Source organism: Aotus nancymaae, unplaced genomic scaffold, assembly GCF_030222135.1.
Source record: "Aotus nancymaae isolate 86718 unplaced genomic scaffold, 86718_ANA_hifiasm-v0.15.2.pri h1tg000006l, whole genome shotgun sequence".
Lineage (NCBI taxonomy): Eukaryota > Metazoa > Chordata > Mammalia > Primates > Aotidae > Aotus > Aotus nancymaae.
In genome coordinates, this window is record NW_026988417.1 from 27,234,358 (window position 1) to 27,257,520 (window position 23,163).

A 23,163-nucleotide genomic window follows, 5' to 3' on the forward strand; every position below is an offset into this window, starting at 1 on the left:
GGACAGGGCCATAGAATGCCCAAGAGATTATGACCTTTGTCTTTGGCTACCAGGGTGGGTAGAGAAAGACAACCCGATGGGAGCTGGGATAGGCTTGCCTGAGCGCAGCCTTTTTTTGGGTGGGGCTTGCTGCAGCTGCTGTGGGGGATGGGGGTGCGGTTCCCAGTCCAGTGGAGTTGTATCCCCTGGTGGGGTATGGCTGTCTCTGCCGAGTCATACAGGTCACCAGGGAAGTAAGAAAAAGCCGCAGTCACAGGCCTCACCCTGCTCCCAGGCAGCCCACAGTCCTAAAGGCCCATCTCACTCCCACCGTGCCCCCTACCTCACCAGCACCGAGTCTATTTCCAGTCAGCGAGTGATCAGGCCTGAGTACTTGCTCCAGCCTATAAGCCTCCCTGCTGAGAAAGCAAGCAGACTCACAGTTTTTTGGTGTTTCAGGGAGACTGCAGTGGTGATCTAGTTCCTTCAAATCATCTGTGGATTCTCTTGGCCTTTTTCGTATGTTGCTGTGGTAGTTTTTGGAGCAAAAGTTCATGATGTGAGTCTCCACATGCTGCTCTGTCCATCTGAGCAAGAGTTGCAAGCGAGACCTGCCTCCTATCTGCCGTCTTCTCACTTACCCCATACATATTATTTTTAACTCACCTCTGTAGGATATAGCCCTGAGTTCTGAATGTATTAAATACTCAACAAGTAAATATATGTGTTACAGTAAGACTGATACATCCAAGCAGAGACATCTAGTTGAAGATTTAACATATGATTGTTATTAATGTAATATCTTGTATTAGCAGTTTGAGTTAGAAGTAGACAGAGTAGTTGTTCATGTCATTACAGAGATAACTTCTTTCATTTTTTTCTTCTCTTGCTCTTCCTCCTTTTCTTTTCCTTGTATTTTCCTCCTCCTTTTCTTCCTTCTTATTTTAGAGAGAGACCTAAAATAATGAAAACCAGAACTAGACAAGTTATCAAGACGTACTCATTCCTTAGTTGATAAAGAACTTGTGCATGAGATAGTGATACCTCAGAGAGAGAAAAACATTAAGCACCAACAAGCAAATGTTGGGACAAAAGTGATGGATTCCACTGCAAAGTTCCCTGACATGATTCACCTCCATAAATGTCAATGTTACCTAGCAGAAAAAGAAAATCTCCATGTTTAAAGAAGATTCAACTTAAATGATCCTATTAATCATGGAGAAAACTGTCTTTAAAATGTGAAGGTGAATTAACATCTGTGAGGTCTAGAGAATAAATGGGGTTCATATAACTTAAGTTGAAATTTTTTAATGTTACATATCAAAATTAGTTACTAAATCTATGTTTTATTTTTTTACCCTGACAAATCTGTCAATAGACGTCTTGAAACTGGACACAAGTGTAAACAGATAACTAGTGAGAAATGGTGATGCAAAGACAGCTGGACCACACATCCTGGCTTAAGAATCCACCTAGCTTTTCTTCCTCCTTCCAATTTCTACACTTAGACACTTCTGCCCACATTCCAAGTTTCTGTCACAACCTCAGAGAAACAACCACCCCCTGACCACTCTATCCATGTGGCTACCAGCTTCATGGTGTGCCCTAAAGAGAAGGGAGATGGAGATAATGCCTACTGAATTACTGGAAGAAGGCTTAAGGCTATTTAGACCAGACGTGCAAGATCTTGGGCATTTAGAACAAGAAAGCAGTGGGGAGGGGTGGTGGGGGCTGGGTTGGAGCTGGTACATAGAGGCTCTGAGTGAGCAAGGACCCTTGGTTCCATGGCCTGCTAACTGTGTGGTAAGTAGGTTCATGGCTAAAATAGGGCCAGAGTGAGGTTCTCTTGTCTGAATTTATGGGCAGCCTATGTGCCAATGTACAAGTAAGATCTATACCACAGTTTGACTCTGCTATCCTATATACAGAATTTAGTTAGTGAATAAAATCTTTCTTCTTCTACATTCAAAAGCTTTGACTACAACTAGAACATAGAATATAATGTTTTTAAGAAGTAAATGTGTGCCCGGTTCCTTTGTCAAAATTTTGGACCAGCTTAGCCCCTGTTCCCAGTGGGAATGATATAGATCTATTGAGAAAGTTCTCAAAACCATCTGGAGTGTTACAATGGCATTTACTTTCCTCTAATTTGCTCTCAGTGTGCCACTCAACTTTTTCTGTTCTCGAAGGACATCCCTGAGTTTTAAATTGGCTGTTTTCTTTATTCATTATCAAAGACTAACATTAAGACAACACAGAAAATAATGTTGCATTTCAAAGCAACAGCTGTGCTGGTTTCAACAGTACTTTATTAAAAGTCTCTAAGTTGTGTACCACATTGAGTTTTTAACTTTTCAGAGAACAACACCGATTTTTATCCACTTCGCCAGATTTTTAATGAGCAGTTTCTCCCCTGATGTCTATGTCAGAGGGTGGAGAGGTACGGTTTTTGGTTTCCGGCTGTTTCAATTAAGGAGATAATCATTATTTTGTGTACTCTAACATCACTAATAAATCCGATTAGGGAAAATTCTGACACAAGAAGTGGCTGAGCTGACATTGATTTTTAAAAGGCATTGATAATTACTCCAGATTGATAAACTTCATCCGTTTCAACAACAGATGCTTTCCACTAGAAGTCCCACGCCACAATTTATCTTCATTTTTCCTCCTGTATTTTTTACCCATTATCGTGTACATTCCGGAGTGTGTTGGAATAAATAATCTCCTACAGAACAAAGGGAAGAACAGCAGATTCAAATCTGAATCAAGTCATCAAAGGCCTTTAGACTGCACAGTGATGCAAAGCTGCACAAATCATCAGTCTAAATCTATCAACACTTTCATGCTGTTTCCTCAATAGGAATAATTGGATGATTTATATTTCCTGCTGACTTTTCAACATGACTGTCAGTGCACAAAACAAATTGGTTTTAATAAGAACTCTACATAAGCAAACAGAAATGGAATGATGAGAGAAGTAAATGAAGGTTTTAATAAGTATATTGATAGAGCTGCACTAAAAAATATTCAAATAATTAGGATGAGTAAGCAATAATGCACATCCTACTTATTACTTTAACGTATGTTCAAATGTCTAATGAACTTATTAATAAATAGCATACTGTCTTTAGAATAATGAGTTCCTTCTTTTTTTGCCAGTGATGAAATGTTACACTGATGAAAGTGAAAACTAGTTATACTTGAAAAGGTTAAAATGCAGACCCCACACATTCATCTAAAATACAGGTTTTATTATAAAATAAGTCCTTCATTGATTACACTTTGCTAAAATATGTGATTTTCATTATTTTTAAAAATTTTTTTCTGGAACATATTTTGAAAAGAATATTAAATTGTAATAGTTACAAAGATAATTATTGTTCTATTTTGGAGAATGGGTTGATGGAATTATATAAGGTTTGAATTTTAATAACTTTGATTTTGTTTTACACAGGTTGCAAATACTGACAGAGATATCCTGGCAAATGGAATTTATAATACTATTTTTTAAATGCACAACATTGTCATGGAGCAGAGAGATTGAGGTCACATGCAGACAGCCTTGTCTATGACTAAGAGTGAACGGTTGCAGTGAAGTCAAATAAGTGAAAACAAATAAGTAAGGTTTGTAAAGTGGTTGGGTCAAACTCGAAAACCTTTTGAAAGAGAGATAAAGCTTAATATTATGCTTCACTTTGTTTATAATATTGTCATTAAATAGTGAGAAAAAATATCAAAAACTGTTGTCTGTTCAGTCCTGTTATAGTAAGATTGACATGATAAAATGAAATCACTGAGTCTTTATTTGATAAGCTTTATTTTCTGAATCTTTTAATATAAATCAGTTTAGCTAATACAGTTGACCCTTGAATAATGTGTGGTTTAGGCTTGCTGACCCTCTGTGAAGCTGATAATCTACATATAACTTTTGAGTCCCAAAAAAACTTAACCGCTAACAGTCTACTGTTGACTAAAAGCCTTACCAATAACATAAACAGTCAATTAACACATATTTTCTATGTTACATGTGTTATGTACTTTATTCTTACAATATAGCAAGCTAGAGAAAGGAAGTGTTATTAAGAAAATGATAAGAAAGAAAACATGTATTTACTATTTATTAAGTGGGAGTGGATCATTATAAATGTCTTCATCCTCATTGTCTTCATATGAGTAGGCTGAGAAGGGGTGGGAAGAGGAGGAGTTGGTCTTGCTGGCTCAGGTTTGGCAGAGGCAGAAGAAAATTCACATAAAAGTGGACCAGTATGGTTCAAATCCTGGTTATCGAAAGGTCAACTGTACATTGCTGTTTTGTTTTAATTACTTAAAAACTCATGTTATTAGCAGATAAAAAGTATGGTGATGCAGTACAGAAGTTTGATGATTTTTCTAATATTATGAGAATATAGAATTTTTTATATTACTAGATGATTTTTCTATATTACTATATTTTATATTATCTATAGTACTGATACTATATGTAATAATATATATCACTAAATTCTTTGTAAAATTACTTTCTAAATATTCTTATTTAAGAAGGCACAAATTATTGCATTAATGTATTAGCTTCTTATTGTGACATTGTAAATTCAAATGGAAAAATATAGTTTGTCAGATACCATGAGCAGGGGCTCAGCAATGAAATTTTAAGATCACATCTCAATTTAAATTGGACAGTAAAAGAAAAAAGAAAAATCTCCTCCTTGTTATATAAAGTTTTAACTTCTGAAAATAAAGTTCTAAACATACTAATAGCTTGAATCCAGCCCTTGCACAGAGAGTGTGGTGAGGTATAGCTTTTGCCATCTCTGTTCTTTCTTTGTGCATCTCTGAAACCTCAGTAGGGGCAAGAGACTCTGATCACACCCAGGATATGCAATCTGGAGTGAAGGATATTAAAAGGATTTTTAGGGACAGAAGAGAAGTTGGCTTAACTGCCTTTAAGACCCTCAAACAAACCAACATTTTAAAACCAAACTTTCAGTGAACGTGTTATTTGGACAGTCATCACCAATAATTGTACCAGGTAGAAAGAAAGGGAGGCTATTAAAATGAACAAGGGTCAAATGATCAAAAAACAAATGAACACTAACATGTAAGCTAATGTTACGTGTTATATATATCTCCCATATATGTATACATGCATAAATGATATGTGTATCTCCTTAAAAATATATATAAATATAATACTGTACATACATGCTATATATATGTAGATATAGCATTACATATTACATTTTTATATCTGTTTTATATATACTACATATGTGCTTACATGTACTTATATAGGACACATGTAAAATAAAAAGTTCTAGGAAGATACGAAGCAAAGATACAGCCATGGTACTTAGAATTGTCAACAGATAAGAACTTAGATACTGTATCTTAACTTTTTTTCCAAAACACGTACTCATGTTCTATTTTTATAACTTGGTAATTTTAACAAAGATTTGTGCCATATGAACACAAGAGTTTCAATCACCAGTTCCGCTTCCAGCAAGCTTGTACACAGTGGCTTTCTTGCTTTGATGTGATGGTAGAGCCAAGAAAAACTAAAAGCAGATACTGTCCTCTACTATTTTCACCATTGCCCTGTGATTGCCCAAACATATTTTTTCTTTGGTGAAGATCTTCCAGTCCCACGTGACCTCTGTCTGCTGTGCCTTAGTGGCAACTCATTACTGGGTTACCACAGCTCCCTTACAGATTTTGCTGGTCACCAGCAGGAAATGCTAATATCACTTTAGCCAGTGTAGCAAATGTTTTATTCATTTGTTTATGTTCCATGTATTTTGCTGAGCTCAGGTCAGAATATATAGAATTGTGGGAGACAGAATATTAAAAGGTAAATAAAACATTAATTAATTATGACAAAGCTGTTTCGACCTTTAAGAGAAAAAGACATTCTTTTTCTTAATATAAATAATTAAGAAACGTGTCTAATTTTATTACTTTACATATTCTATTTATTTGCTAAATCTACTTATATCTATGGAGTAAAATGTACTAACTAGCAATATTTTTATCATATGCTTATAATATACTGCATACCATGAGGGAATTTAAAACTGAATTAGTGTGTTCCTGACCTTAAGGTGTATAGTAGCAAATTAGAGAAGTAAGATACATGCATGGACAAATTTGAATTTGACAAAGGAGGGTCTGTGAGAGCTCACAGAGAGAAAGATACCGTCTGGAGTAATGAAGAAACTCTTGCTTAAATTGGGATGAAATGATGTGATGAAGCAAAACTCTGCACTAAAGTTGCTTATAACTTAATTAGAAAAATGGTATATATGTATACAGTATGCATTTATACACAAACATGAATATCAAAGTCATTCCTATATGCACACAATATACATATACATGTATATAATATGTATATAATATACATTTATATACATGGAATGACTTAAGTATTCTATGGCATGATACACAACCTTATTTCCATTTTCTGTGTGTGATGTTTAGGGTCACATCATTATTATCCTACATTTACCTGTTCCATCTAGTATAAGTATTTTGGTCACAATTCTTACAAAATAAACATTCAGTAAAAACAAAGAAAAGGAAAAACTAGTATGTTTGTGAAAGATGTTTCAAATCAACCAAATACACCCACAAGTAACAACATAAAATAAAATTAATGGAAGTAAAAATTAAAAGAAGAGGTCTAAAAGAGTAATGCTTTTAAGCCAAATTTTAGATTAAAGAAATAAATCAGAAGAGAGTCCATTTTTATGGAGGCTAAGATAGAAGGAAATAAGATCTTCATTTATACTCTATGACATTAAAACAACAGTGATTAGTTATTTTTCAGAAAAGCCTCAGCTGGGTCAAAATCTTCCATCAAATTACAAAATGCTAGTGAAATTTGGAAAGGCTTCAGGTGTAATATGATCAGTTTATATACCTCTAGACAGAAATAAGATTTGAAAGAAAATTTGGAACTCAAGTAAATATGAAAGACCCTCAAATATGTCTTTATAAATATAAAACATGTGTCGTATAAACCCACGAAGAAGCTATGACATGCTAAGACTGAGAAATAAGATGAGTGTGGCTAGACAATAAAGGGTACTAAAAGCCAAGAGGAAGATTGTGGGAGGAATTTGATGTTCTGTAGTAGTTTAAAGTTTGTAGGTTAGACTGATATAACAAAAACACTATATGAGTTACTATATTAAATCATTTTGGGAGGGTTCTTAATGTCAACTCCTATTTTCTTGCTCTCTCATTCTCATTTGGACAATCATATGCATATTTTCATATTGATAGACAAGTGTGATGAATACCAAATGAGAAAATAACCTCTGTTTGTGGCCCTTAGTTTTCCTGGAAGTACATTCACCTTGTACAGTAGTCAGACAACCACAAGTGTGCATGGCTAGGAAGGAGAGGAACGCTTAATGCAATCCTGCATCATGAGGCAACTGCTGAAATTGCACAAGATTATAAATTGATCCTAGATATACTCTATTTCCTCTCAAGACTGCCTGGTGAAATACAACAGTATCAACACCATTTTGAATTTTCATGACTTGAAAGCCTTTAATGTTAATAAGGTTCAAAGAAAACTTCTGAGTTTTATAATGTTAAAGGCTCAGGCTTAAATTTATAGCATCTGAATGACAAGGCTTTTAGGGGTTCCCCAAACCTCCCCTCTTTGAGAGTAGAAACGTAGTTTAGATAGCAACACTCTTTGTTGGAAAATCATAATAAATATCCTTCAGGGAATGAAATGATGAGGGCCTGAATGGACAGAAAGGGCTGAGAAAATATTCTCATGTACAAAAATGCGGGAAAGTAAGGTATTTTCTTGTGTTATAATTCCCATTTTTAAACAATTGAACCGCATTAATAATAGCTTTTTGAGAGGCTATTTATACTAGATGCTGTGTAGTTCCTTTGTATATATATGATCTCCTATTTCTGTAACATAGACTATTAATTTTGTTCAACCCAGGGCAGCATAAGGTGCTGTAAATTTATTTACAGATATGAGAAATGAGGATTTTTTTATAATTTATAGAACTAAACAAAAAAGTCCTTAAATTGTAAGAAGACCATCAGTAATAGAAAAACAATAATTTATGTTCATCTATCAATACCAATGCAACACATTATTTCATATAAAATTTCCTAAAATTTCAATAGTGCCAGGTATTTTTTAATCCTATATTCAGTATAATTTATTTAAATGGTGTACTTAATTTTATTCTTATTTTTCAGAATTTGTGGTTTATGAAGATAAGGATTCCTTCTATCTTGCCTAGAGGTAACATTATATCCATAGGGACTAACACACACAATAAATACTCAGCAATTCTTGAGTGAAAGGATACTGAAAAAAATGGCCAGTAATTGTACAACCAAAAAGCTGCAGAACAAAAGAGCTACAGAATTCCAGAACTCCAAAATAGATGACTCAGGAATAATCTAATTGTGGAAAGAGCAGATGACATGCTAATGTGATCAGCAGTTACATTCATCATGGTAGGAGAAAGAGTGCTAACAGAAGGCAACAGTCAGTGTCAGGCTCCAACCTGAGCCGGGGTCTGAGGGGAGCTGGTGGATGGATGGTGGGTAGCTGAAAGTACACTCAAGGGACCGTAGGCAGTTGTGATATGGTTTTATTTTTACTCTCTTCATCAGCTTTTGTATCAGCTGCCCACTCTGGCCACAGCCCCTCCCAGCACCAGCTCCACCACTCCTGCTGCCCCCATGCCTACAGCTGCTCTCCCTGGCATGCTCACAGCTTTCTGACTCCACCGACTTGTCTGCATGCAAGGCAGCTGGTGGCTTTCTTACAGAGTCAGCAGTGAAGTTATATTACTCACAGACAACAGTGGCTCAAAACCAGGTGAGGAGCCCACCCATAACATGGTCACATAACTGTGAATATACAATGCGTGGAACTGTGCGCTTGCACTCCAGTCCCACTGTGTTCTGCAGCACTGGATGTTTCCCTGGGCCTACTCTGGACTGAAGCACATTCATTTTCCTAACACTCCACCCCCTAGGCCAAGGGAGTTTTCCTAGTGGGGAGACACGCCCACAGGGCAGAACCTTGGACCCACAGGCTACCGCACTGATACAGGGAGCAACAAGTCACGACACTACTAACTAGCTCTATTCATTATTGATGGTATGGGTCAGCCAGGGGCTTCTGCCCTGAATGATGGTATCACACCTTTTCAGCTCCTCATGGTTCCTTTGGGTTCTGTATCTGTGCCAGTTACTGGGGAGCTTATAATAGGCCACACAGACAACATATACGTCCCCCAGAGGAGGGTTCTTTCCCTGGCCGTTCCCTTACAAACAGTCAATCACGAAGGCCATATGTTAAATACCCAAGAAGTGACATGTAAAGTATACTGTAGGCCTTCACCCCACAGGGCTATCATGGCCAACCACCTGCAGTGGGGCCTTGGAGGGTCCACGGCCAAATCCAGGTTTTTTGTTTTCCTGCCTTTAGGGGTGTTGGGGCAGGCAACAACAGGTTACCATTTATGTTAGTCAGGTTCTCTAGAGGGACAGAACTCATGGAATAGATAACGGGTGGTTTATTAAGTATTAACTTACATGATTACAAGGTCCCACAATAGGCCATCGGCAGGCTGAGTAGTAGGAGAGCCAGTCCGAGTTTCAAAACTGAAGAACTTGGGGTCAGATGTTCAAGGGCAGGAAGCATCCAGCATGGGAGAAAGATGTAGGCTGGAAGACTAGGCCAGTCTCTCTTTTCACATTTTTCTGCCTGCTTATATTCTAGCTGTGCTGGCCACTGATTTGATTGTGCCCACCCAGATTAAGGGTGGGTTTGCCTTTCCCAGCCCACTGACTCAAATGTTAATCTCCTTTGGCAACACCTTCACAGACACACACAGGATCAATACTTTGTATCCTTCGATGCAATCCAGTTGATACTCAGTATTAACCAACACATTGTTCATCCACATTCCTGGTGGGAGGAGGTCATCCTTCCTCCCATAGATCTTGCCACATGGCCTGCCCCACATGGGCTGGTGACCAATAAGCCAATTTTGTAACTTCTAGGTAGTTACCCACAAGTTTAAGCCTTGATACACTGCCCAGCTATCAGTGCAGATTTACCATAGGTGTCTCCTTCTTGGTGATCACCATCCACACTGCTCTGCGTTCAGCCCATTGACTACTTTGTCCACACCCAATATTAAACCATATGATGTCAGTATTTGGCTGGATCACGAGAGTGGTCCAGGCAGCAGTAGCACTCTGGCTAGGCTCATTTGTATACTATGCCCCATTAGGGCTGGCGGGGGGATGCCACTCTTTAAACAGTGATGAGGGTCTAGTGGTGCTTTAGACTGACCCATGGCCTTATCTTGCATTAGGACTACAGATCCCAAGATTTCTTGTAATTCTGCTGCTTACGGGGTCGTACTCAGGATACTCCACTCTTCAAAGTAGGCTAAAGCGGATATTTGTGCTGTCCCAGTCTGGGGTGTTGTTGCCCATGAATGTACCCACCCCACTATTGAGTAAGTCATCCGCATGTCGACTGCAGCCCATCCTGACTCTCACAAGTCTGATGGGTGGCATACGCAGCTGCTAAGCACTTCCTTATTGATGCATACTGGAGCTCAGCTCCGTACCAAAGTTAGGACTGAAAGCCTACTGCTGTTCTAAAGCTCTCTATGTGCTGCCATAGGCCCGAGCCAAACCCGTCTGTGGTCACTTGCACATCAAGTTCAAATGGGCACCCTTGGTCAATCACTTGTAGGGCCTGTGCTTGCTGAATAGCCCACTTGGCTGCCAGAAAGACTGTTTTAGCCTTATCACCCCAATCCTAGGTAGCCCTCTTTTTTGTCAATAGGTAGAAGGGTTATATTATTTGAACCAAAAGGGACACAAATGCCCACCAATACCCTAGGAGGCCCACAAAGGTTTGCAGCTGCTTCACTGTGGTGGGCCAGAGATATGCCTAAATTTTGTCTATGATGGCCTCTGATAATGGCTTTCATCTTACACGACCAGATAACCCTCAGGAATTTGGCAGTCAATCCAGGCCCTTGGACCTTGGATTCATTGATGGCCTAACTGCATGCTGCCAAATGTTGTTGCAAGAGGGGTGTCACCGCTTCTAAATCTGCAAGAGAATCAGAGCTTAACATAGCATCATCAATATAATGGAATATGTGGATTCCCTTTGGACATTTCCAGGGAGCTGAATCTGTGACAGCGAGACCATGACATATGGTGGGGCTATGCACACAGCCCTGCAGCAACACTGTGAAAGTCCATTGTCACCTTTCCCATGTAAAGGCAAACTGTTTCTGGCTCTCTGGAGTGATGTCAATGGAAAAGAATGCATAAGCCAAGTCCACCGCACAGTGGTACTGTCTCAATTCCATCGTCAATCATTCCATCAAATCCATGATAGGTGGCTCAGCTGCCAAGCCATGTAAAATATCCATCCTGATGTATTTTGGTACAGGACAGACATACACAGTGTATAAGTAGGGAGCCAAGATGCCTATGCTGAGGTGCAGATACAGGTTTCACTTTCACTGACTGACATTCACAGCCGTCTGTATATGTAGTTTTTGCCTGGAAACGTATCCAAGTTCTCATAGACGAGGCTACAATTACTTAAGCCAGTTCCCTAATTAAACACAAAAGATTCTATTATTTTACCTGTTTGCAAGTAATCCTTGAGCTGGAGCATCCAGGCGGGACTAGGTCTAACAGCTAACCCTGCCCTCTTATAGGCATTTTTTGGAATTTGCTTTGGGGTAATTTCCTACCCAGTGGGGCAGAACGGGAAATATTGTCAGCTCCTGCATTTCAGGGGCCAAGCATCCAGGCACTTAGGAGCTCCCCAGGAAGCTGTCGACATTGTTTACCTAATTCCCACAACTCAGTTGGGATATAGGCACTGTGTGACGTGTGCTTGACCATGGTAGGGTCCCTGGGCCTGCCGCTGGGGCTGTTCATGTCCTGTTTTTTGGTGGAACACTGGAAGAGCCTGAAAAGGAGGTTCTTCCTCCTCTGTATCAGACTGAGAAGAGGTCCCCTACCTGCATTGAATCCCACAGGGACTGAGCATGAACTTCTTGTAGTGTAGTCAGAAATACCCACCCAACTCTGCCAGTAAAGGTGCACTCCTACTCTGTGCTCTGTGCTTCTAGGTACTTCAGTGCCTTTTCCATACTCATGGAGGACCTGACCACTGCCACCCACGTTTCCATCAGAGGCCATCCTAGTAGCATGGTCACATAGCTGACCTGGGATCATTGGGGTCCAGGGCTCACTAACCTCAGAATCCCACCCATTACACCAAGTGTCAGGTTCCAACCCAAGCTGGGTTCTGAGGGGAGCTAATGGATGGGTGGTGGGTAGCTGACAGAACACCCGAGGGACTGTAGGCAGTTGGAACATGGTTTTATTTTCTCTCTGTTCATCAGCCTTCATCTTGATGGCCAGCTCCAGCTGCAGTCCCTCTCAGCAACAGCTCTGTGACTCCTGCCACCCATGTGCCTACAGCTACACTCCCTGGCATTCACCGCTTTCTGGCTCCCCACACTTTTCTGCCTGCAGGGCAGCTGACAACTGTCTTACAGATTCAGCAGTGCAGTTATATTACTCACAGACAATAGTGGCTCAAAGCCAGGTGATGAGCCCACCCACGACAGTGTTGCAAAACTGTGATTTTATAATGCATGGGATTGTGCACCTGCACTCCAATCCTGCTGTGTCAAGCAGCTCCAGAAGTTTACCTGGGCCTACTCTTGACTGAGGCAGATCCATTTTCCCTATGTCCAGTTAAAATAGGAAAAGGCAACTCCAAATGTTGAAGGCAACAGTGCTAGGCCGATTGACTGTACTGTTGGGCTGCATGATTTTCCACTTGCCCGTGAACCAGGTCTACTTGTCCTGAAGGCAGTATCAGGCTACTAGAGCCTAGCACGCTGACATTTGAAACGTAAGAGTGACTCCTCTGGTCAGGACTGAGTCTATCAATAAGCTTTTGGAAAATCTGAATACCCACATAATTTTCTTGCAAAGATAAAACATGCCAAACAGGCTCATGCAAATGTCCAGTTGATTTGACATTTTATTAATATTTTCTTATCTTCATAAATTGTAATATCTAGTTTTTCAGTCTTATTTGTTTTGTGAAGATGGCATATTGCTGAAAGATAACAAAACCAGGTTCCTAACATGCGGGACTGAGTGTAGAAGCCCAGTTTGGTGAGAATTAGGCAAATGCAGTATCACTTAGTTGGCTTTTTGCCCTTACCTATGATATGAGGCCACATATTTAACTTTGCCAGTGATCAATGTGGCATTAATAAAAACCTATAAAAACCCTTCCTTCACAGGCAGTCATTTGCTGATTGTGACTAAAATGTAGCTTTGCATTGTAATGGGGTTAAAGGCCATTTCTAGTTTTAATAACATGCAATATATCGAGATGCAAAAATCATCACATTACATAGATATGTCTCCATTAAGCCAAAATTACAAATAAAAACGTGAGTAAATTTCATGAAAGAGTCAATGAAATTGAGATGTTTGGCATTTTTCTGTCCTTTTGAAGAAGCTCAAATTTGCAAGTGGAGAAAAAGGTTTTAAAAATTTTAAATATTTTGCACAGTCGTTGCTTAGTCCCACAGATGCAGAAATATATCAGACTTCATGCCAAATAAAATTAAAAGTTACTTTTGACCATGATATTGTGTAAACCCCATGTTTTTATCAGAAGGATGATGTATTCAATTATAAAAATGTCAGCCTTCTATGGATAGTTACTGCTAATATCTTGAACACATTTTTTTTTTTCTGTTGGTTTTCTCACTGTGTTGATTTTGCCCTTTTGGCAATTACAAATTTCTTGAAAAAGCCTGTATAAGAATGATGCCAGCCACTGACCTTATCATCAGACAGATGACTCTCACTTCTGTTCTTCCACAAATTGGGCAAGGTGAGTTATTATTTCCTTTGCAAGAGAGACTTAACCTTCTATATTACATAGGCAGCTTTCATCAAGAGAAACTTCAGCCCTGGGTGATCTGTGGAATGCTGATGATTCATTTCCTCTTTCAGAGGGAACACCCCTTGCAATCACAGCTCAGATGTTTCTTGCTATTTTCTTGATATTGCTGGCTGTTAAGCATTCTGGTAGGTCTTATTGACCTAGCACCTGTGTATTTTGGGAAGCATGGCAGCAGGTGAAAGGCAAATGCAATGAAGGCATATTTTAGATGGTGACATCTGGTTCCCAAATCTCCTGATTTACAGGCCAATAGCTAATAAGTGATAACATGGGTGAGCAGGCAAGACTGTTCTGTGTTTAGAACACTGAAATGATGAGATTGTTTCCCATTGGGTCTGGCAAATGGATATTTGGTGAGCCAACATTTACAATTATATCATTAACCCTTGGGGCTTTTGGCTGGGACTGGATTAGCCGAGGCTGCTGAGAATGTGCCAGACTGGGAGCTGGCCATTTGCTATCCACCACTGCAGGTTCTCTTTTAATAACTGTATGTTTATGGTGTAGGCTCGCATTTATTATTTGAATTCCTGTTAAACACCAACCACATCCAGGTTGAATGCTTATGTTGCAAAAAGCCTGAGCCAAATCATCTCAGTTTCATGATCTGTAAATTAGGAAAATTAATCAATAAAAGAGGTTGCTGATACTTACCATATGTAGTTATTGGGAAGGAGAAGAGTGTGTAGTTTGCAATAAATTCTGAGTAGATTTTAACCATGATGAACAAAATGATAATGATGTTGAAAAAGATGTGGGTGATAAAATGACATATGTAATAAAACCTTGAAATGCTTATGTCTTTGCTGGTTTTTAATACTCAAAAACTGTTTGGGTCCTCTCATTTCCTTGAGCAGTGATTTGTAGTTCTCCTTGAAGAGGTCCTTCACATCCCTTGTTAGTTGTATACCTAGATATTTTATTCTTTTTGTAGCAATTGTGAATGGGAGTTCACTCTGATTCGGCTCTCTATTATTGGTGTATAGGAATGCTTGTGATTTTTGCATATTGATTTTGTATCTTGAGACTTTGCTGAAGTTGCTTAACAGCTTAAGGAGATTTTGGACTGAGATGATGGGGTTTTCTAAATATACAATCATGTCATCTGCAAACAGGAGCAATTTGACGTCCTCTCTTCCTATTCCAATACTCTTTATTTCTTTCTCTTGCCCGATGGCCCTAGCCAGAACTTCCAATACTATGTTGAATAGGAGTGGTGAGAGAGGGCATCCTTTTCTTGTGCCAGTTTTCAAAGGGAATGCTTCCAGTTTTTGCCCATTCAATGTGATATTGACTGTGGGTTTGTGATAAATAGCTCTTACTATTTTGAGGTACGATCCATCGATACCTAATTTATTGAGAGTTTTTAGCATAAAGGGTTGTTGAATTCTGTGGAAGGCCTTCCCTTCATCTATTGAGATAATCATGTGGTTTTTGTCTTTGGTTCTGTTTATGTGATGGATTACATTTATAGGGTTGAGGATGTTGAACCAGCCTTGCATCCCTGGGATGAAGCCAACTTAATCATGATGGATAAGCTTTTTGATGTGTTGTTAGATGCGTTTTGCCAGTATTTTATTGGAGATTTTTTGCATCAATGTTCATCATGGATATTGGCCTGAAATTTTCTTTTTTAGTTGTGTCTCTGCCAGGTTTTGGTATCAGGATGATGTTAGTCTCATCAAATGAGTTAGGGAGGATTCTCTCTTTTTGCATTGTTTAGAATAATTTCAGAAGGAATGGTGCCAGCTCCTCTTTGTACCTCTGGTAGAATTTGTCTTTGAACCCGTCTGGTCCTGGACTTTTTTTGGTTGGTAGGCTATTAATTGCTACTTTAACTTCAGATATTGTCATTGGTCTATTCAGGAATTCAACTTCTTTCTGGTTTAGTCTTGGGAGGGCGTAAGTGTCCAGGAATTTATTCATTTCTTCTAGATTTACTGGTTTATTTGCATAGAGGTGTTTGTAGTAATCTCTGATGGTAGTTTGTATTTCTGTGAAACTGGTGGTGATATCTCCTTTATCATTTTTATTGCCTCTATTTGAATCTTCTCTCTTTTCTTTTCTTAGTCTGGCTAGCAGTCTATTTTGTTGATCTTTTCAGAAAAAACTCATCATCACTAGTTATTAGAGAAATGCAAATCAAAATCACATTGAGATACAACTTCACACCGGTTAGAATGGTGATCATTAAACATCCATCACCTCCAAAGGTTTCTTCCCACCCTCTTAATATGTTGTTATTATTGTGATAAGACCACGATATAAGATCTATTTTCTCAGTAGAATTTTAAGTATACAGTACATTTTTTTTTACTATAGGCACTATGTTGTAAAGTAGACTCCCAGGATTTATTCACCTTGTGTAATTGAAAGAGGATTAATTTGAATGTATTTTGAAGTCAGAGCTAAAAATAGTTATGAATTGAATACATGATAGAAAGAAGAAATAAGTCTCAGAGGCTTTGGGAGGAGAAATCTAGAAAGATGTAACTGCCTTTGGGGAAAACACAGGAGAAAGAATTTGGCGACAGTGGAGGTAAGACTAGGGAATCAGAAAAAGATACTAAGATGAAACCGGAACCAGGAGAGAATGATACTTCCAATGCCAAATGTGCAAAATATTTCAAGCAGAAAAGTACCAACTGTATCAAGTGAGGCTGTTACATCAAGAAAGGTGAAAAATAAGGTGAGACCATTTGGTTTAGCACAAAAGTCTCTGGTCACCTTAAATGAATTAGTGAAGATAAAAGTCTCATCAGAGTGGGGGACAATGCAAGAATTGCTTTTCTTTTCTTTTCTTTCCTTTCCTTTTCTTTTCTTTTCTTGAGTACCTTTTCACAAACACTTCAGTGTGCTAAATTTGTCACCTCAAGGCCACTGAGCCCAAAGAGAGGGCTTTGCTCTAACAGGCTCATTCTGATTCTTTTTCTTGAACCACGTGGATTCCATTAGAGTACAAAAGCTCTCCCAGTCTTAGTGACTGGCAAGCATGATTACTTTTTTTTTTTCTATTCTTCTGTTGAACAAGGCCTAGCTAGCACTTTGAAATGTTAGGAATATAATGGAATTGATTGAATTAAATTCAATATAGACGTTTTGTGTGGGTACTCACTACATCTGCTGGCACCTAGTAACCTGTCCATCATTGTTTAAGACATGCGCATACTGGTTGGAAGCTGGAAATGTGCTAATAAATTTTCTATCAACTGACCTAGTATTCAATGTATATTAGACAACATCATCATCTCCTTTAGGAACTTGTTTTGTAAGCTAACAAAATCAGTTTACCTGACAATGTCTCATCAAGCCATTTCTAAGTGTGAATTATGTTATTTTAATTATGTTATTTTACAGTTGGCTTCTCTACACCTCTACCTGAAAGTTAGAAAGACAGGTGGACTTTGCAAATTTTACACAACCTAAATTAACTCTCAGTTTTCTCTGTTAAACCTGCTTCTCCTGGAGTTTCCCCATTTTCTACCAGTGACAACTCCATTCTTGTAGGTACTAAGGCCAAAATATTTAAAAGTCACTTTGAAATCCTTTCTTTCTCTTACACCCTATTTCCAATGCATCCACAAATTCTGTTTTCCTGACCTTAACATTATATCCAAATCCAATGACTTCCAACCACTTCCACTGCTCATGTACTGGCCTAAGCCACCGTCAGTTTTCATCTAGATTGCTGAAGTAGCTTCTTTATTCATTTTGCCTTTCTATACTTGTTCCCTACTTACATGCTATAGTCCAGATAGCAGTCAAAGGATTCTTTTAATATATATAATGATACCCATCCTCTGATCTGAGTCCTAAAATAATTCTCAAGTTATGTCAATGGTCCTACAAACATATTATTGGTCCTCCCCATCCTCATTTGTATAACCTACACTTCTGCTACTTTCTCACTCACTCACTGGGTTCTGTCCAACTGCCTTCCTTGTTCTTTCTTGGGTTTATGCATAATTATTCCATCTTAAGATTTTTCATTGACTGTCTTTTCATTGACTTTTCATCCACCTGGTAAACATTTCTCCCTGAGACTTTCAAAATTCCCTGTCTTCAAGTCCTTACTCATATTACCTTCCCTAACACACCTATCCTAGACACCTATTTAAACTATATGTGCAGTTATAAAATTCTTCCACCACAGGGAGTCCTAATGCCTCCTAGTCTGTTTGTGTGTATGCGTGTGTGTGTGTGTCTGTGTGCGCATGACGCTTGTTTAGTAATGTTCCCTATAACTTAAATATTTATTTCTTTTTATATTCTGTATAAAAAATTTCTATATTCCCTTACTAGAATACATGCTCCAAAATGTTTCGTCAGTGTTATTAAGTGAAGATTCAAAAAGTACCTCCATCTATATGGTACTAGTAGGGGCTGAGTAAATATTTGTTGAATACACTGATGAATAAATTAACCATTTAATCTCAAAACAATCTTTTCATATATATATATATATACATGTATATATATATATATATATATATATATATATATATATATAGCTATTGCCATCTAACAGATAAAAAAATCTAGTGATAAAGCACTTTAACATGCCTGAATTAATAGAGCTAGCAAGCGATTGGATTTTAATGTAAAAAGAATTTTATTGCTAGTTCTAGAATTAACAGTTGAATAAGTATTCAAGTTAGTACTCTTAAGAACTATACTTTCTCACTCCAACTGTATCTTACTATTATGGCATATTTATTTTGAAATTAATGATTATAATGTTTATAACTTTATATGTACAGACATAAAGGGACAGCCTCATCATGTATTAAGTTTAAGAAAAAGATCAAAGCTAAATTGAAGAACAAGTTCTATAGTATATTATAAAATGTATGTGTATGCATATATGTTTATACTCATAAATATATATGTAGTCCACCCCTTTATTTATTAATAAACATGCATAAAAAATTATCATAAAAAGAAGGATATAATATTGAAAAACAAAAGTTTTAGGGTAATCTGTTATTCTTGAATGTTTTGCAAGCAGCATTTGCTACATTATAATGTAAATAATTAAAAAGGTAATAACCAATATAACAACAGAATCCCCATAAATGCTAAACATAAGTCCATGTAAAAATCAATTTTTCTTGTCCCCACTGAGTTTCACGATATCCTTGTTCACTCCAAAGAAGAGACCTATCCTTTAAGATGGTAATTGAATAAAATCATCTGATGTCCTCTAGGGGAGTGAAATGTTGCAGGAATCTTTACTAGTCTTTATAAATATCATTACATTTTAATTTCAAAATGCTCTTTCCAACAAAATCCCCAAAGTCCTATGGAAGATGCTGATAGTGTTCACTTCTTTCAAATGTGATTTAGTTTTCAAACTTAATCTCCTTGATCCTCCATCTACAGCCCTCTGAACATGGCTAGTAACATGGCATGATTTCACCAGCAAGAGCAGTGGATTCCAACAGAGGGAAAGAGCTGGGGCAGAGCATATTTGAATTCTTTATGGCACATCATTCTTTGATGACTCCTTGAGGGTACACATTTCTTATTAAGAATAAATGTTCTAATATGTTAAATGAGTTAGGAAAATTAACATTGTCCTAATTTATTCATTTATTCATCCTCAAATTTAGGATTAAATGTGCTTTATATAAATTATGTTATTATTCTTACATGTCTGAATAGAGCTAGCTTTCTGTATACTATACACAGTAACTGATTTGTTTCCTTCAGATTATTTGTGCAATTCAAATATATCATTTTGAATCTTTAGAAATGGCAAACAAAGAAAAACTCAACTCTTCTTTTTTTTTTTTTTTTTTGCTTAAATATTTTTCTGGTGATAATTCTTCTGTACCTGTTTATATTTAACATATGCTGTATACATGCCCGTATCATTCTCTCTATATATAAATTTAATCACTTTATCTGTATATGCATAGCAATTTAATTATATTACTTTTTTCACAATACGTCCCTTTAAAAATCATAAGCAGCAAAGTGAAAGCAGTGAGCTAACTGAAAAGTAGCCAATGTGTTATCCACAGTGCTTTCTGACACAGACAGAGGTATGGAAGAGGGAGCTTATGCTATTAGCATGTGTCATAGATGATGGAAAAGAGGAGAGAAATACAGTCTGACTGGATCAAATGAAACAACATAAAAGTTGAACTGACTCAGGCGTTTTCAGAGCCATCCTATAATACATGTTGTGATAAAACCCTAAAAACTTCAAATTCCATTTTTAATGTATATTTTCTCATTATCACTGCTCAAAACCAGGTAATGTTTTTTTTCATTTAGTGTCATCAGCTCTTGCCTGAATTGGCCATCTAAGAGTATTTCAGGGCCAACGTCATTACAATATTCCTAAATAAGAAGTAATTTCCATGAAGTCTCTAAGGTGTTAGATTTCAACCCAATACATATATTATGGTATTTAGAGCTCTCCGATTTTCATTTATGCAGATCCCAGTCAGCATATGATCACAGCTGGAAAAATAGACTTGAGTAATGAAATAAATGAGATGCCAAAGCAATAGTTCTTTTTAGAATGGAGGCCATTAGTCCAATTGCCACAGAAGAATGATAATGCGGTCTCATAGCCCTGTTACTTGGAGCTGCGTTTTAAACCATAGATATGAATATAACATTCAAAAACTATGGCTACGCTGAAGAGTGTTAAATTTATAATTCTCTGAAGGAATATTCTGGAACTTCTAGCATCACAGAGTGATCCCTCAAGCCTTTAGTTTGTTAAGTTCAACATGCAGGATGTGGTAGATGGAGATGTTTACTCTAGTTCCTCACTTATAGAAAAGAACATTATCATCGTCATCATCCTCCTCCTCCTCCTCCTCATCATCACTATTTTCATTGTCATTCCTGTCTAATACTCGGTGATTTATTGAGACATTTGATGTGAAGCCTTTAGCATATAACTTGGTAGGTAGCAACCATATACAAATATTCCAAGTAGATTCTAACTGTATTTTTTAAAGTAATAAAATATATATTTTTAGATCTTGGCTCTTCCAGTTGCTTCTTAAAATAGTAGGACAGTTGTATACTCTTGGTAAGTCTCAGTTTCACCCTTGTAAAATGGGGATTATAATGCCCGCTTCTGGGTTTTCAACAGCATAGGTATCAAATTTAAATAGCCTGTATAACACTTGACAAACATATATGTAACTTGACATATAGTGCAAGCTATAAAATTGAATCCAACTTCAGCAATCCAGGAATATTCTCATAAAGCAGGTGGTCAAGGCTATGTACAATGAGCTTTTAAGAAACAATCATTCTTGGGGACTAAAAGTTGGTGAATAATTATCACAGGTGTAATTATTTTGTTGACTTTGTCTCTGAAGAAGTGTTCAGATATATGATTTTATTTTCCTCCTTTCTCTACCTCTTACAGAATCCTGCCCTATGAAACCATTATAGACAAGTAAATTTATCACATTTGTATGAGAAACATCCACTTCAATAAATCTTAGATAAATGTTTAAAAATCCAGTGAAGAAAGAATCTAAGGTAATTTATTTTTGTTACATTTATATATATATATATATTATATCTTTAATACACAACTCCCATCCTTCTTGGGTAATCCACATGTTAGCACTTGTGTTAAAAGAAACAATTCTCAGGGGAAAGAGGTAAAGCTGAAAAAGTAAGGACTTTGGAGCCATGATGACTCTGTTTCTCACACCAGCATTGATTGCTACTTACAGGTATGAGGCTTGAGCAGGTTATTTGACTCCTTAGTTCCATTATCTATAAGAGATAGATAATGGTGCCAGTACTGTAAGATTCTGATCAGGATTAAATATCATATATGTAAAATGCTTAATAGATACTCATTAAACTGAAGTTTTCATATCTACCCCAGTCTCCATCTGCATGTGTCCTTATAATAGAACGATTGGGTATAGATCCTTTGGGTATATACCCAGAATTTTATGCCAAATCTACCCCAGTCTCCATCTGTTACTCAATTTTTCCTGTGGATAAAACTCTTTAGGAAGAATTTTTTGAGACAATTCCTTCAGAGACGTTATCAAGGTGAATTTGCCATGTGATTTCACCTTCACTCAATTCTCTTTTTCATTCTCCCTCTAGAATGGGAGACTGTGAAAAATGAAAGACTGGGTCTATGACCTTGACATTGGACACTACACTTGAAGGAGGGTTTCTCAAAATTTCTGTCTTCTAAACTCAATGGAGACAATATAAGCTACTTTCCTTCTACAATCATAGTATCTAGGCCTCTGTGTTTAGAAGTTTCTGCATTTCAGAAACAATGGTGACATTTTTCCTTCTCAGAAAGGTCTGAGCTCCTCCTCCCCAGGCCTTCCCTTGTTCCAGCCTACCCTGTCCTCAGACTGTTCTCTCTCTCTACCCACCCCACCCCACCCCTCTCTTTTTTCAGATCTCAATTCATCTCAGAAAAATGCTTCTTCCTAGTCTTGGTTTAGACAACATGCCTTCATATTATCTGAAGTCTCTTCTGGAGAAGACTCATCATAGATGTAATTATTTTGTTGACTTTGTCTCTCTGGTGAAATGTCCATGAGAGCCAGGATGAGCATTTATGTTGTTCACTGTATCATGCCAGCAAAGGCACAGCACCAGATACGCCTCAATCATTTTATGAATATTTTCTGAATAAACAGACAGCAATGGAGAAAGAGTGAGTTAGAAATGCCAGTGATGTACCTATTTCTTAGGTGTCATGTAATTTTATTTGTTAATTTGCTTGTCTTTAATTGTGATATAGTTATACTGGTAACTATGTCCCTCTCCCCTCCCCCTACATCAGGCATTTCTCCCAGTGCTATCCCTCCCCAACCTCCCTGCCCCACACTATCCCTCCCCTCCCCTGGCCCCCCACCTTCCACCTACCCCAGTGTGTGATGTTCTCCTCCCTGTACCCATATGTTCTCATTGCTCATCACCCACCTATGAATGAAAACATGCATTGTTTGGTTTTCTGTTCTTGTGTCAGTTTGCTGAGAATGATGGTTTCCAGTTTCATTCATGTCCCTATAAAGGACACGAACTCATTGCTGTTTATGGCTGCATAGTATTCCATGGTGTATATGTGACACATTTTCTTTGTCCAGTGTATCACTGATGGGCATTTGGGTTGGTTC